Consider the following 13,720-nt stretch of genomic DNA (forward strand, 5'->3'; position numbering starts at 1 on the left):
TCTGTGTGGTACTGTTTACAATTAGCAGTTAAAGTACATGTGTTAAATAGCCAAGATTTGAGAATGACCTACATATCCATCAACAGAACAGATAAATCAGATGTGGTGAATATATATACAGTATACAATTGTATATACAATAAACAGTACTCAGCCCTAAAAATGCATGCAGTAACACCATTTGCAGCAACATGGATGGACCTAGAGATGATCACACTAAGTGAAATGAGTCAGAGAGAGAAAGACAAATACCACTGTTGTTGTTCAGTCGCGGAGCCATGTCCAACTCTTTATGACCGCATGCAGCATGCTGGGCTCCTCTATCCTCCACTGTCTCCTGGAAATTAATGTCCATGGAGTCAGTGAGGCTATGTATCCATCTCATCCTCTGTTGCCCTCTTCGCATTTTGCCTACAATCTTTCCCAGTGTCAGGGGCTTTTCCAATGAGTTCGTTCCTTGCATTAGCTGGCCAAAGTATTGGAGCTTCAGCTTCCATATCAGCACTTTCAATGAACATCCAGGGTTTACTTCCTTTAGGATTGACTGGTTTGATCTCCCTGTAACCCAAATGACTCTCAAGAGTCTTCTCCAATACCACAATTAAAAAGCATCAGTTTTTCGGCACTTCACCTTCTTTAGGGTCCAACTCTCACATCCATACACAACCACTGGAAAAACCACAGCTCTGATGATACAAACCTTTGTGGCAAAGTGATGTCTATACATTGTCTAGGCTGGTCATAGCTTTCCTTCCAAGGAGTAAGCGTCTTTTAATTTCATGGCTGCAGTCACCGTCTGCAGTGATTTTGGAGCCCAAGAAAATAAAGTCTGTCACTGTTTCCATTGTTTCCTCATCTATTTGCCATGAAGTGATGGGACCAGATGACATGATGTTAGTTTTCTGAGTGTTGAGTTTTAAGCCAGCTTTTTCACTCTCCTCTTTCACTTTCATCAACAGGCTCTTTAGTTACTCTTCACTTCACTTTCTGCCATTAGAGTGGTGTCATCTGCATGTCTGAAGTTGCTGATATTTCTCCTGACAATCTTGCTTCTAGCTTGTGCTTCATTCAGCCCAGCATTTTGATTGATGCAATCTGTATGGAAGTTAAATATGCAGAACTACAATATCAACCTTGACATTCCTTTCCCAATCTTGAAACAGTCTGTTGTTCCGGTTCTAGCTGTTTCTTCTTGAGCTGCATACAGGTTTTTTAGGAGACAGGTAAGGTGGTCTGGTATCTCCATCTCCTGAAGAATTTTCCAGTTTGTTTTGATCCACACAGTCAAAGGCTTAGCATAGTCAATGAAGCAGAAGCAGATTTTATTTTATTTTTTAATTCCCTTGCTTTCTCCATGATCCAACAAGCATTGGCAATTTGACCTCTTGTTCCTCTGTCTCTTCAAAACCCAGTTTGTGCATCTTAAAGCTCTTGGTTCACGTACTGCTGAAGCTCAGCTTCAAGGATATTGAGTATAATCTTTCTAGCAAGAGAAATGAAAGCAACTATATGGTATATTGAACATTCTTTGGTATTGCCCTTCTTTGGGACTGGAATGAAAACTGACTTTTTGTAGTCCTGTGGACACTGTTGAGTTTTCCAAGTTTGCTGACAGAGTGTAGCACTTTGACAGCATCATCTTTTAGGACTTTAAATAGCTCAGCTGGAATTCCGTCACCTCCACCAGCTTTGCTCACAGTAATGCTTCCTAAAGCCCACCTGACTTCACACCCATGATGTCTGGCTCTAGGTCAGTGACCACACCATGTGACATCACATACACGTGGAATCCAATATATGAAAACCTGAACTTACCTACAAAACAGAGACAGACTCACAGATGCAGAGAACAGATGTGTGTTTGCCAATGGGGAGAGACCGTGAGGGAGGGAGAGATTGGGAGTTCGGGATTAACAAATGCAAACTATTATTCACAGAAAAGATAAGCCATGAGGTCCCACTGTATAGCACAGAGACCTATGCTCAACATCCGGTGATAAGCTATGATGGAAAAATATCAAAAAGAAATTGTTTCGCTTTGCTGTACAGCAGAAATCAACACAACCTTGCAAATCAACTCTACTTCAATAAAATAAATTAAAAATGAATAATAAAGCACATGTGTAAAAATCTTTGAAACACAGAAGGGGCTAAATAACTATCAGCTTCATTTACTCATATTCATTCCTTTTATCAAAAATTCATCTCACTTACAAGCATAAGTATATGTCTCCTTTTAATGACTGTATTTGACAGGTTTCTGATTGTCAATGTCTCAAAAAATCTGTATTTTGAAGTAAAGAATGAGATGGATAAGTAAAACAATTATCTGAATATTTCAGGAAACTTTTTGTCTCAATTGCTGTAAAAACAATTATCAAGGTATTTCCCTTGATTTCCATTTCAAACACTGTGTTTGTCAATGAAATTAAATCAACCATTCAGCTCTCGATTATTTTGTATTCTCTTTTTAAGTTAAACACACACACTGCCACGTAGCTAACCCACTCTGACTATTTTTTGCACTTTTCATTGTCTCGTGAGCTCAATTACTCTTAATGAAGATGCCAGATTTGGCCTCTTTGGCAAGTAATAATTAAATGTGTAATGAATCTGCTAGTTCTTATTTGGGCAAATTGCTTAAGCGTGACAGCACACCTGAATCTGGCACATGGGGAGAAAGCAATAGGCTATTTCAAGCATAGTCAGTTCTAAATTGCTTGCACTTGAAGCAGAGATTCCAGAATAACCCAAACCTTCTTTCTTAGCTAAACCCATCAGAGCAGGAATGCCGTAAGACTGCCCACAGGCCTTTGATGCAGTAATATTATGCTGTGTCAAATATCACTTAAAATAGATGGGCTGCTGATCAGGCCTTGGAAAGAATTTTACAATGTGGAACCTCGGGGTTTAGTGACATTTGTTGGGTAATCGTGTGCCTTCTTAACTTGTTGGTAAGCTTTGTCCGAAGATTCAGGTTTCTTTAATAGCTATATATATTCCACACAAGTTGTTAGCCCAGTTTTCAAGGTTCAGTGTGTTTCAAAATAATAACCAAAACTAAATGTGGAAAAACAGAGGTAGAAATGAATTATCAAAAGCAGGGAAAGTGTATTTTCATTTTTGATAACAAATGTCACATACTTCATTTTCTATTTGCTAGAAAAAAATTGATTTTGCTGGGAGAGAATATTAAAAGGAAAATGAACACCAGGAAGAGACTGCTCGTAGCCAACTTGGGATAGCTTGACACCAGCAGAAATCAGATGCGTTTCAGGGAATCTGCGAGAGGAGTGAGACTCACCTCCACAGGCTGAGCGTCTCAGCCTAAGTGCTAACAAGAAGGGAAAGCTGGTTAAGGCCCGCGTCTCACCGCCCCATCACAGCTGCACTGCTGCCTTTTATTCTCAGCACCACAGTTGGAGGGTATTTTCCTCCTCTTTCTCGTTGCTTCAGTTAACAGCAGCTGGCAGTAGATGCCTATTTCCGTTACCTGGGCCTGTCAGCCTGGATCAGTCACCAGTGCCAGCACTCAGAAGGCAATCACTTAACCAGACATCGCATCAGCCAGTTGTGCAAGATAAAGGATCTTTCCAATTTAGAAGATCAGCTCTCGAGGAAATGAGCTGTTAAAAAAGATAGCACCTTGCTCCTGACACACACACACACACACACACACCCCTTTCAGCTGCCTCCATGCCCTTGGGCCCAAGGTTAAACAGCAGTATTGGAAGAGGGCAAGAAGAGAGTAAATTCATCAGATGAGAAGCGACTTGTGAGAAGGCTGCATGCAGTACTGATGACTTACTGTGAACCATGTGGGATCCGTGATCTCCGAAGAAGAAGATTTAGCTTTGGGACCAGGGACCAGCCTTGATCACTCAGGAGCAAGTTTGATTAAAGTATGAAAAGGGGCAGAGAAAGCTTCTGACAGAGACATCAGAAGGGGAATGGAGAGTGTCCCCTCACTAGTCTAAGCAAGGGAGTTGTACACTTTTCTAATTAGTTATTACAATAAATCAGAAGAATGTCTCAAGCTGGTAAAAATTTTACCAGACCCATTCCCACAATTTACATTTTAAGGTAACAGGATTAGAACTTAACAATAGAAAGATCTTACCAGACCGACTCCCATAATTTACATTTTAAGATGACAGGATTAGTCAGAAGGTTTTCAGGAAGGTGAAACTGTCCTCAAGCAGGATACATTCTTGTTATATAATCCTAAACTGAGTTGTTGGGTAATCATTAGTTTTGGGCTTAAAGAAAAAAACATTTTATGTGACTGAGACTAAGGAATACAGAGGTGAAAAAAAGGTGTTTGTCCTTTCCTCCGCCTTGAGAATTCCAGACCCTTGTCTCCTCCCTGGGGATCCCGGACGTCTTATCAACCTGCCTAGGAATTGACTCTCTCAGTATTAAGGGGTGGAGTTGAAGCTGGTAGCCGACAGCATCCCTGGTGACACCTTCAGAAATCTTGGGTCCTAATGACTGGAGCACTGATGCATGGTTGAGATGCTTTGGCGCAGTCCCAGAACTGCAGCCTGCACACACGCCCATTCTTGGCATCTGAGCAAGGTTGGAAAGTGCAGTGTGCACACCCAGGTCTCTTGTCCTAAAAATAGACCTGTCAGAAATTAGCCTTGGAGGCACTGACTGGATGGGTGGACATTTGAAAATAATAATAATTACTTCATCTCACTTGAAGACAGAAAATGCACCTTAATCATCAATAATTACTATATTGGCTAGAATGGAGAAACTCATAGCTCCTTTAATATGAGAAACGTGAAAAACTCATCATAGCTATGGGTGAAAATCATACTGACATCAAAATTGACTAAAATGCACCACTCTATCAGAGCAAGCTTTGCAATATCAATCAAAACACAGTTGACCCCTGGACAGCAGGGATGTGAATTGCATGGGTCTACTTAGAGGAGGATTTTAAAAAAATAAATGTACAGTCACCGCCCCCCCCCGCCTCCCGCAAAAATCTGTGAGTTCCACATGAGAGGCCTGGGGCCTGGGTGATCCTTCAAGGCAGAGTTGGAGAGGATGCATAATTCATGAGCGCGGAGGACCACGGGGCCTGAGCACAGTGGAGTCCCATATGGGCAGGTCCTAGAACAGACCGTCCTGAAGGTAGAACCAGCCAATTGTAGCACTTTCTAATTAAAAATCAATACACATAAATTATGAAGTGTTGAGAAACACAAAAGAGCACAAAGAAAACAAGCACAGTTTTTCTAGAGTCTAGAAAACCCATTTAAACCTAAACCTAAAATTTATAAATTTTCACTTTATACATATATATATAATTTTATTTACTTATCTATTTCTTGGCTGTTATGGGTCCTTGTTGCTCTGCAGGCTTTTCTCTAGTTTCAGGGAGCAGGGGCTATTCCCCGGTTGTGGGGTTCAGGCTTCTCTCGTTGTGGAGCAGGGCTCTAGCGAGCCTGGGCTTCGGTAACTGCAGCTCCCACGCTTTAGAGCACCGGCTCAAAAGTTGAGGCACAGGTTGAGTTGCTCTGCAGCGTGTGTGATCTCCAAGGAGCAGAAAGTGAAAGTGAAAGCAAAGTCGCTCAGTCGTGTCTGACTCTTTGAGACCCCACGGATTGTAACCGCCAGGCTCCTCCGTCCATGGGATTCTCCAGGCAAGAGCACTGGGAGGGCTGCCAGTGCCTTCCCCATCTAGGAGCAGGAATTGAACCCACGTTTCCGTTTCCCGCATTGGCAGGTGAACCTTTTTCCACTGAGACACCAGGGAAGCCCTCGCGGCATTTCCTTTTGGATCTCTTTCTCTTTCTTTGCCTCTCTCGTATCTCTTCATAATCAAATTCTATGCACGCTAAGCTGTTTCAGTAATGCTTGGCTTTTTGTGATCCCACAGACTGTCACCCGCCAGGCTCCTCTGTCCATGGGATTCTCCAGGCAAGAATAGTGGAGTGGGTTGCCATGCCCTCCTCGAGGGGATCTTCCCCACTCAGGGATCAAATCTGTGTCTCTTACATCTCCTGCTTCCGCAGAGATGTAAGCATCACCTTACATCTAACACCCCTAGCATCACCTGGGAAGCCCCATCAGATTCTATACCTTCCTTGTTTCTCACTCAACATTACGTTATGAAACTTTATATACCCTACTAAGCATTCTTGGAAATCATGATAGCAGGAGGTGGGGGTCATTCTATCTTGAAGGATAGAAGCCACTCAGTTAATTATCTCTCACCTTTGAAAAATATTAAAGATTAAATTCCCCAAGATTAAATCAACCTTGATGCAAAGATTGTCATCCAAGAAGTTAGTTAGGGAACACTCTGCGTATTCGAATTAGTGTGGGAAGGACTCAAGGCAGAACTGGGCAGAGGAAGAAGCTGGTCCATGATGCAATCATAGCAAAGACCCCAGCTGACCCCACAGAGTACTGGGAAGTCGGGATTGTGCCTGCATAATTATCCCAAGGTTAGCCAAAGGGGCCAGCCTTTATACCCAATTTCATCAGATACAGGCTGCCCACAAAACTGGTGTGATTGTGGTGCGGCAGCCCTCTTCAGTTTTGGGCAATTAGATAACATCTGTTACAGTCAACCTCAGGAAGCTCATGTTTTATGTCCAGATGGCTAATGCATGTTGATTGGATGGTTTGCTGAAGACCAAACTCAGTCTGTTAGCCAGCAGTGTTCTTAGCATCTGGGGAAATAGGGGCATCTGAATGACTGACCCAACTTTGAAGCCCATCCCTTGCTTTGCTCAAATACATTTCTGTGTTTAAGTTCTGAAAGTCACTCTTTCGGGATTATGTTGGTCTCATCTTCCTGGAGTGAGTTTGTAAGACAAAGATTAGGAGAATGAATGGTGGTTTCTGCCACTGAAGCTGGTGTCCCCAAATTTATATTCACTGTTTCCCCCTCTGCAAACCATCCCCGTCTTCTCCCCTCTCCAGTCCTCTCTGCTGCTCTGACTCAGAACCCCCTTCCTAGCGCACGTAGATCTCTTGTCACTGTGCCCGTCTCAGACCTACACTGTTGCTCTTGACCACTTCCTATTAAAACCGGGCAAGGGTGTGCCCAGAGTTGCCTAAGGAGATTGTCTGGGTGCTGAACACACGCAGCCCTGGCCCCACTGTGCAAGAGCAGCCTTTACTTCCTCTGGTTACTTCCTACCGGTCCCTTTGCACCTAAGGAGTCTGAAATAAAAAGTGGCAGCCATATGCTAAAGTTCCATGACGCTCTCTCTGTGTCCCTTGGTAGAAGAAGAACCACTTGGGAACTAGGATTTGAGCCTGGATTTGTGGGGATGGGAAGGCACAGATTTCTGAGGTGCGTTACTCAAAGCGATGGTTAGAGAAGCAGCCCCTGTTTTCACCCTTTGGTTTATGGACCCTGCATTCTAACTTTGGGGAGCAAAGCATGATATAGTACACAGGAATTTAGAGTTTATTCTGAATACAATATCATCCTGATGAGGTATAGTCTTTAAAATGTTGCCTCAAGCCTACCTTCTGTATGAGGTTAGAGAAGGAGGCATTCTGGCGGAAAAGTAAAGAAGCACGATAGCACAGGAGGAAGTGATTGGTTCCGATATCACCTCAGCAAAGTCTTAACAAAGACGGCAGAGGAGCCCAGAGGGAAACTCTAAAGCTGAGAGTCTTTCAGTGTTGATTCAAAGAGCAGCGAAGAGGTTGGACCTTCACACCTGCACATCGACAGCCAGTGGATGTAGCTGCCTCAGAAGAGGTCCTGGGCAAGGGCTCTCTGCGGATGAGGACAGTTCTTGGAGGCAGCTGACACCTGAGGGCTGGAGGCCTGCAGCAGTCTAAGCAACTGTCCTTGTCCTACGCAGATCGTCTGGATGACAGCACAGTGTCCACAGCCTGCAACCACGCCATGTCCCACCTGAACAGATATTCTGTTAAATGCTCACAGATAGATAGCCTAGTGCTATGAACTTTCTGTGGCTTTTCTTCACTAGATTTCCATTTTTCACTTAAAGAAAACCTCTATTACCCCTTTATAAATGAAATCTTGCTTTCAAAAGACGTTCTTATTTTTAGACTCTTTCCTTCAATTAGGTGTTTTTTTTTTAAATTTAAATTTATTTATTTTAATTGGAGGCTAATTACAATATTGTATTGGTTTTGTGTTCTATCCATTTCTGTTTGGAAGGGCTATGCATTTTTGATTGGTTCCAACTCTCAAAGAAAACACATTCCTGAGTATGTAAGAAATGAATTCTGTTTCCAAAATACTGCTTCTAGTACCTGTGTGTGGTTTGAGACTGTTACCCTGGCCCTTGATTTACCAGTTGCTGACCAAAGCATGTGGTTGGTTATCAGCCCCTACTCACATGAGCCTGTCTGTTGTTTCATCTTGATGTCAGACATCTGTAGACTTGTTGATTCTGTACTTTTAATGTTGGTTCTTACCATATTCAATTCTGACCTTGTATTAGCCAGGGTTCCTCAGAGAAATGGAACAGCAGGATATATGTTTATGTGCCCTAAAAAGTGATGGGAAGACAACATCCAGTTTCTTCTTTGAGGGTAATTCTCATCTTTTCTGCTCTCTCTGCTTTTTCAGATACTTCAGTGGCTGCCATAGAGCTAAATGCTGTAATCCCCAGATGAGATTCCTCATTTCACGTCAGTCTTTATGTGCTTCTTATCCTAAAAAAAAAAAAAAAAAAAGACATGTACATAAACTCACTTTTTGGAAATAACTCATGAAACTAAAATGTGTCTAAGTTATATATAAACTGAAATGCAACTGAAATAAGTTTAAAAATGAGTATAAGACAGCATCATCAATAAAAAATATATACATAGAAAGGATATAGATAGACATAAAAATAAAAATTAAGTTGAATAAGAATGGATTTATATATCTATATACACACACACACACACACACACACATATATATATATATATATATATAAATTATATCTTCCCTGGTGGCTCAGAGGTTAAAGCGTCTGCCTCCAATGCGGGAGACCCAGGTTCGATCCCTGGGTTGGGAAGATCCCCTGGGGAAGGAAATGGTAACCCACTCCAGTATTATTGCCTGGAGAATCCCATGGATGTAGAAGCCTGGCAGGCTACAGTCCATGAGGTCACAAAGAGTCAGACACGACTGAGTGACTTCACTTGAATAAGAATGGAGATATATATATAAATTATAAGGAACTGATCAACATGATTATGGGGGCTGAGAAATCCCAAGTCTCATCTGCAGTCTGTAAGGTGGAGACCCAGGAAATCTGATTATAGTTCTAGTCTGGGTGTTAGTCTGAAGGCAGGGAAGATCAATGTCCCAGCTCGAAACAGTTGGAGAGAAGCTCCCTCTTATCCAGCGTTTTTGATCTAGTCTTCAGCTGACTGGATAGGCCATCCACATTATAGAGAGGGCAATCTGCTTTGCTTAGTCTAATAATTCAAATGTTAGTCTTATCCAAATTGCCCTCACAGATATATCCAGAAGACGTTTAACCAAATGTCTGGGCACTCCATGGATCAGTCAACAGACAGATAACATTAACTATCACAGACCTGTGTCTTTCAGGTTTTTCTCTGATTAATGTTGTTATCCTAAATTTTAAATGACCTGAAGACAAGAACTTTATCATGGTGGATTTATTGCTTTACTCAGACAAAGTAATCACTCCCCCTATTTTCAGAATATTTTTAGACTCAATCAAAAACTAAAGCATAAACTGTTCGATCAATACAAAAAGCAACTCTTTTGATTTTTTAAGTCTATGGATTATTAAATCACCTTTTGTATGATGGACATATTTATTATTATATATTATATTAATTATAAATGTAATCTCTTTGATTTCTAAATTCCAGAAAGATCACATATAAGAAATATATGTATATTATAGTTACATATTCTATATAATACATAATAAATATTTTTGCAGTCAAGGCCTGCATATGTGACCATTTACTCAGTCTCTCACTGGGTTATCAGGGAACCACAAGCTGAGCACATTTCAACCTGAAGGAATGTTGCTCTTCACACAGGTTTTCTCTAAAACCGACCTTCGTGTTTTTATCACTTAGTTCTAATTTCATTCTGAATTAGTAGATCCCAGGATCTACGGAGCTATTTTGATCTGCATATTCAATAATTTTCTTCTAATGTGTTCTGTTTTACTTAGTTCTGACCTTCAGGAATTTAACTTTCCTTGGTCTTCTATATCTATCATTTAAATTATAATAACTTTTACATTTTAGTTCATTAACATTTTGTTTTGAAATATTTCCCTTGATCTGCCCAACAAATCACTGATTTTATTTTATTTTATTTTTTTGACTTGTCTTTTTTTTTTTTTTTACTTTACAATATTGTATTGGTTTTGCCATACATCAACATGAATCCACCATGGGTGTACACATGTTCCCCATCCTGAATCCCCCCGACCACCTCCCTCCCCGTACCATCCTTCTGGGTCATCCCAGCGCACCAGCCTGAGCGACCAAACAACAACAGTTTCAACTTGCAGCTCGGTCATGTTTAGATTTTTTCCACATTTTTTATATCCTGTTATCTTGAAATATCTTCTTTGACTATTTCCATCTTTTTCTTGAGCCATTTTTCTAGAAAGATTACATTTTCAGATTTTTTTTTTGAGAAATGAATAGATATTTATTCATATCTATGAATATGAATGAGGAGACACCTCATTTCCCTGACTAAGTCTTCTTGAGGGGTACAGTTTTTATTTCTATCTTGCATATGTTCCTTTCCCCCCTTTCCCTGCACCTTTTTCTTCCACATTTCTGCAACCAAAAAGTCTGCGTGACTTAACATTCCATGTAATTCACAATGTAAGATAGAATTTCACCTAATAAGCGTTTTACCCATTTCCTTCATTTTAATTTTTTTTCATTTCTTGTCCATATTGAAATAAACTTCTTAAAAAATTACTCAGAGAGTCTGAGATACGGAAGGACAAAAATCTCTATCAGCAATGAATATCAATTATCCTCAGTTATTTTAGTTAATGATTAATCTATCTCTTTTGCAGAAGCAGCCTTGAAGCTGAAACATGTAATGGACGATTTTCCTTCAAATCATAACTCTACAATAGTCACATTACTGCAGTCACGATTATAGCAAGAGAGCTCACTGTGCCAGTGAGGCCATGATTCCCCACAGTCTGACGGTGCCCGCAAAACGTGAGCTCATATCTCTTTGGAGCATATAATGTACTGTGAGCTTGGTTTGTAATTGCAGGTGTAAATATCAATCTGGACTTGCAGTGTGGCGTCTGAACGTGCAATTTGCCATTTTATGATTTTGCCTGTGCCTGTGTTCAGGTGCAGTGGTAAACGTGCCGTGAGGGGCAGGCGCTCGGGGCCTGATCATGACCTGATAATCCAATAACAGACTCAAAGTCAGAGAATATGGAAAATCAGCTTGGTAGGTGAGTCTCTATTATCAAGTTTACCTCTGTTGATTATTTACAGATCAAACATGATGCAGCTGTAGAGCAAAGCTATTCATAGGTCAGTTTCAGTAACTTATTTTCCAGGGTGGTGTTACAGGTTGATATGGAGGTTCTTGTGAAAACTAAAAGTAGAGATACCATAGGATCCTTCTGCTTTATTGACTATGTCAAAGGCTTTGATTATGTGGATCACAACAAACTGTGGAAAATTCTTCAAGGGATGGGAATATCAGATCACCTGACCTGCCTCCTAAGAAACCTATATGCAGGTTAAGAAGCAACATTTAGAACTGGACATGGAACAACAGACTGTCTCCAAATTGGGAAAGGAATATGTCAAGGCTGTATATTGTCAACCCGCTTATTTAACTTATATGCAGAGTACATCATGTGAAATGCCAGGCTGGATGACGCAAAAGCTAGAATCAAGATTGCTGGGAGAAATATCAATAACCTCAGATATGCAGATGACACCAACTTTTATGGCAGAAAGTGAAGAGGAATTGAAGAGCCTCTTGATGAAAGTGAAAGAAGAGGGTGAAAGAGCTGGCTTAAAAGTCAACATTAAAAAAACTAACATCATGGCATCTGGTCCCATCACTTCATAGAAAATTGATGGGGAAACAATGGAAACAGTGATAGACTTTATTTTGTTGGGCTCCAAAATCACTGCAGATGGTGACTGCAGCCATGAAATTAAAAGACACTTACTCCTTGGAAGAAAAGCTATGACCAACCTAGACAGCATATTAAAAAGCAGAGACATTACTTTACTGACAAAATCTAGTCAAAGCTATGGTTTTTCCAGTGGTCATGTATGGATGTGAGAGTTGGACTATAAAGAAAGCTGAGTGCCAAGGAATTGATGCTTTTGAACTGTGGTGTTGGAGAAGACTCTTGCGAGTCCCTTGGACTGCAAGGAGATCCAACCAGTCCATCCTAAAGGAAATCAGTCCTGAATATTCATTGGAAGGACTGATGCTGAAGCTGAAGCTCCAATACTTTGGACACCTGATGTGAAGAACTGACTCATTTGAAAAGACCCTGATGCTGGGGAAGATTGAAGGTGGGAGGAGAAAGGGACGAAAGAGCATGAGATGGTTGGATGGCATCACTGACTCAAAGGACACGAGTTTGAGTGAACTCCGGGAGCTGGTGATGGACAGGGAGGCCTCGTGTGCTGCAGTCCATGGGGTCACAAAGAGTCAGACACGACTGAGCAGCTGAACTGAGGATCCTGCAATACCACTCCTATGCATATATACAGAGAAAACCATAATTTGGAAAGGTGCATGCACCCCTATGCTCATAGCAGCACTAATCACAAAAGCCAAGACACGGAAGAAACCTGCAAGTCCAGTAACAAATACCTATACCTACCTAATTAATTCCATCATATATAATGGAATAGCACTCAGCCATCAAAAAAATGAGCAATGCCATTTGCAGCAACATGGATGGATCTAAGATTATCATACTAAATGAAGTAAGTCAGATAAAGAAAGATAGATATGATATCACATGTGTGTAATTCAAAAAATACAGATAAATACTTATATACAAAAAGAAAAATAAACCCACTCACATAGAAAACAAGCATGGTTACTAAAGGAGAAAGGGGGGGGCATAAATCAGGAATTTGGAATAAACACAGACTACACATAAAACAGAAAACCAGCAAGGGCCCAGTGCACAGCACAGGGAGCTATGCTCGGCGTTCTGGAATAACCTCCTTATAACTGGGCCGTCTGCTGTGCGCCTGAAACTAACACAGCACTGTAAATCCCCTATGTTTAAGTTTAAAATATATCGGTCAATACAAAAGTTAATCTGTTGAATTTAAACTGGTTCTTTTTGACAGAAAACAGTTGGAGTTTAATCCACATTTGTCAGAACAACAACAACAAAAAAATGTAGATTTTTTTCACACACAAAAAAAGCGCGAGAGGTAAAATAGCGTACATCCATCTAAACACATGTCAAGGAGCAAATAAAAATGGGAAATAACTGTTTTATGTGGTAACAGAGGTCTCTATAAGATTTACATTGTGAATAAAGTAAATTATATATGTGCACATATATACAGAAACTGATAGAGAAAAACGGAGTGTAGAGAAGAAGTGGAAAGTGAATCTTTTTGTAGATACAACATTCTAACAAGGCAAAGTTAATACCTTTGAGACATGAGTTTGACAAATAAACACTATACAAGTTTTTAAAATCAAGTTTTTACTTTAGAATAGTTTTAGATCTATAGAAAA

General features: G+C 40.6%; 1 long non-coding RNA gene and 1 other non-coding gene across 2 annotated transcripts in view; one reads left to right on the plus strand and one right to left on the minus strand.

The window, feature by feature from the left end:
- Positions 1-6,190, minus strand: part of LOC147343909 (uncharacterized) — a 45,688-nt gene extending 39,498 nt beyond the window's left edge. The window contains exon 1 of the long non-coding RNA XR_015156232.1: positions 5,332-6,190. This is a non-coding gene — a long non-coding RNA (uncharacterized LOC147343909). The remainder of the gene's footprint in view (positions 1-5,331) is intronic.
- A 2,758-nt stretch (positions 6,191-8,948) lies between these two features.
- TRNAW-CCA (transfer RNA tryptophan (anticodon CCA)) lies at positions 8,949-9,020 on the plus strand. The gene has a single exon. It is a non-coding gene; the product is annotated as a tRNA-Trp (tRNA).
- The last annotated feature ends 4,700 nt before the right edge of the window (positions 9,021-13,720 follow it).

This window comes from Bos grunniens, chromosome 27 (genome assembly GCF_055505025.1).
Source record: "Bos grunniens cultivar Pamir isolate PY7600 chromosome 27, Bosgru_T2T1.0, whole genome shotgun sequence".
In the NCBI taxonomy this organism is placed as follows: domain Eukaryota; kingdom Metazoa; phylum Chordata; class Mammalia; order Artiodactyla; family Bovidae; genus Bos; species Bos grunniens.